The 3,000-nt window shown below is 27.5% G+C and overlaps 1 long non-coding RNA gene across 6 annotated transcripts in view; it reads left to right on the top strand.

Moving 5' to 3' along the window:
• LOC124420392 overlaps positions 1-2,784 on the top strand; it is a 24,857-nt gene extending 22,073 nt beyond the window's left edge. For 2 of the 6 annotated variants that reach the window (XR_006941169.1, XR_006941170.1), the window contains exons 2-4: positions 451-631; positions 2,202-2,390; positions 2,454-2,784. This is a non-coding gene — a long non-coding RNA (uncharacterized LOC124420392). The remainder of the gene's footprint in view (positions 1-450; positions 632-2,201; positions 2,391-2,453) is intronic. The other 4 variants (XR_006941168.1, XR_006941167.1, XR_006941172.1 and 1 more) reach the window with 4 other exon arrangements.
• The last annotated feature ends 216 nt before the right edge of the window (positions 2,785-3,000 follow it).

Here is a 3,000-nt window from a genome sequence, read left to right on the forward strand (position 1 = left end):
TGATGTTTTTTTTTTTCGTATTAACCGGAACAATGAATCTGTTTGTGGTGTTGTTGGTCTGTAAAGGTGTTTGTTCCAATGTTTGCAACGTCTAAGTATTTCAGTAATATTCTTTTAATAAAATTATAAAAATTAAATTTAAAAAAAAGTTTTCTTCTAATTAAGACATTAGCTACGATATAAACAAGTTGATTATAAACTTTTCAAACAAAATAAATGAATGATAAAGTTGTTGATCACACTATTAAAAGATGACAAAACTTTATGAGATTTATACAATGTTTAATGCAAAGTTGCAATATGCATGTATTTAATGACATAATTAAATTTTTAATTGTAGTTTGTTAAAAAAAATTATTGTTGAAAAATTAAAGTTATTATTTGAGTATGACATGGACAAAACTGAAATATTTATGAAACTTTAATAAACTTTACTATTTATCTTCATAGATCTCCCACGAATGTTGGTTTATGGATAGTTTATGATAATAATTTTATACACTCCCAGGAATGCGCATTACGGTACAATCCCAACATTTGTTCTATATATTTATCAGTTATCATGCTAAAGAGGTAGCTGAACTTCTACCTAATGGGTTACTTGCAGATGATCACAATTCTAGAATCAAAGGTAATTAATATAGAATCTGAAACCTGGGTTTAGAATAAGGCAATGATCAAGTGACTATCATTGATCCTGATCTTTTAATTCAAGAAAATTAAGCAATATCGGAAATAAAGCCTTTGGAATAGAAAACTGAACAATGGTACGAAAAGTAATGAGTGTCACGACATAAGGAAAAAATCTATGAATCAATTCAGAATACTTTCAACACAACGGCTTATCTCAAAACCTTTTCCACAATAACATAATTATAAATCCCGCTACTTACATTTTCTTAAATTTTAATGTTTTGTCATCTATTTACATGCATCAGACACTCCACTCAACATGCAATATGCGTTTAGCTATCTGCATGCGAATCTGCAACTGAAACAAAACATATAATGAAAACATTAAACATTCAAGTAGCCGAAGAAAGATTTTTTCAATCTACTGGAGTTTTTGTTCTCAACTCCTTTGTTAAAGAAGGAACAAAAAAGAAATTTTGCAGAAATAATTTCATGCAACATGTAAATAAGTAGCAAGTGTTAATTAGAATGTTCTTTTGTAACTCAGAAAAATAATGTTACTGTATGGGTTATTCCATTATATATTTTAAGTATTTGTGTCATGCTATTATGTTTAATGATTTTCTATGGAAATTTTCCTCTAGTTAATATTTGCTCAATTCAATAATGAAGGAGTTTTGAAAATGGAACAAAACGGTTAACATTAACTGTGAAATGTGGGAGGCGTATGTGACTATTTAAATATTATTATACTACTATACTGGGGAGAGTATTATGCGTTTGTACTGATGTTTGTTATATGTTAAATGGTTTAGTATTATAACAAAAATTGTAAAAATGTGGTCTAAAAGTGGAAGTACACAATACGCATTGTACGCAGCAACGTGTTACAATCGTCTGTCGCAAGAAATTGGAATAGTGTATTTTTATTTAACAAGTTGCGCACTGTAGCTTGTGACGCGTATTCCGTGAAAAGTTCAGCAACTTTCAACTTTTGACGCGTTGGTAGCTAATCTGGGTTACATTTTGTTTTGTGTGGTATATACTAATATGAAATTTATTTGAGCGATAATGGTGTTTAAATATAAAAAATTTCAACAAAAACTAATTTTTTTAGCAGTAAAAGTGTAAAAATAACATTTTAAGAAAGATCAAAATGGTGCGTGGTATGTAACATACAGAATATTAAGTTTGAAAAGCGTAAAACGCATTGCCGCCTCAAAGCGTGTTGTTTGCTTCAACCCTAAATGATACTGGCAATTGTCGTAATGATCGGGCTTCATCAAGTTCCCTGCAGAAAATAACTTAATTTTCCACAATATCCACAGTAGTTAGTTAATTAACTAGTTGTTAGTTTGTTAGTTACATAGTAAGTTAGTTAGTAGTAAGTTAGTAAGTAGTAAGTTAGTTAGTTAGTTAGTTAGTTAGTTAATTAGTTAGTTAGTTACTTAGTTAGTTAGTTAGTTAGTTAGTTAGATAGTTAGTTAGTTAGATAGTTAGTATCTAAATATTTTACTAAACATCTAATTAAACATTAATTTCTTTTCATTTTACTTTTTCTCCTGCAGTAACGGCAACAAATAGAAATGCAGTCAAGTACATAATGAAAGCACCTTAGAGATCAAATTTTTGGATAGAGCCATACAATGAGACTCAATAACAAGTTGTTCGAGTCCCAACCAAACACCATACAAAAGTTCCTGTTTCATCACTAATTCGTATGAGTATTCAAACACCATTATGAAACAATCAATTATGTAAATACTTATATTGTAAGACATGTTCAGTACGTTCTGTTTAATAACATATTTTTCTTTAAGTTACAGTTATTACAATAAGTCCATTCAAAAGAACATTAGACTGTGATGAAACACATAAAGGTTCTGCAAAACTTTATTAACATCTACAAAATATGATAATTTACCAATGAATATAACTCTAGTTGCCTCCTTAAACATTTGGAAAATGTTATTAACATAAAGTAAAACTTGTTAGTAATTAAAATTTTTAATTAAAAATTTAACTAAATAAAAGTAATATTATTTTATTTGATATTCATAACTGCTATTTAAATGTAAGTATAAATATTTCTTTATATTTAATTTATTATTAACTTCCCAGGAGTGGCTACCACATACAGTTTGCATTACTTTTAAATAATCTTATACTGGCTTAAATATAATCAGATACATATGTTAGTACTTTATTTTGAGTTTTGATGTGTTATTTTATCACTAGTTTCTTTACACATACAAATACAAACTAGTTTTTCTTTGTAAAAACCATTATTTTAAGCATAATAAAATTCAATTGTTTATTAAAGATTTCTACTTAATTTATTTTAATATATAATTGCAATTGAATTTT

This window comes from Lucilia cuprina, chromosome 2 (genome assembly GCF_022045245.1).
Source record: "Lucilia cuprina isolate Lc7/37 chromosome 2, ASM2204524v1, whole genome shotgun sequence".
NCBI classification, from domain to species: domain Eukaryota; kingdom Metazoa; phylum Arthropoda; class Insecta; order Diptera; family Calliphoridae; genus Lucilia; species Lucilia cuprina.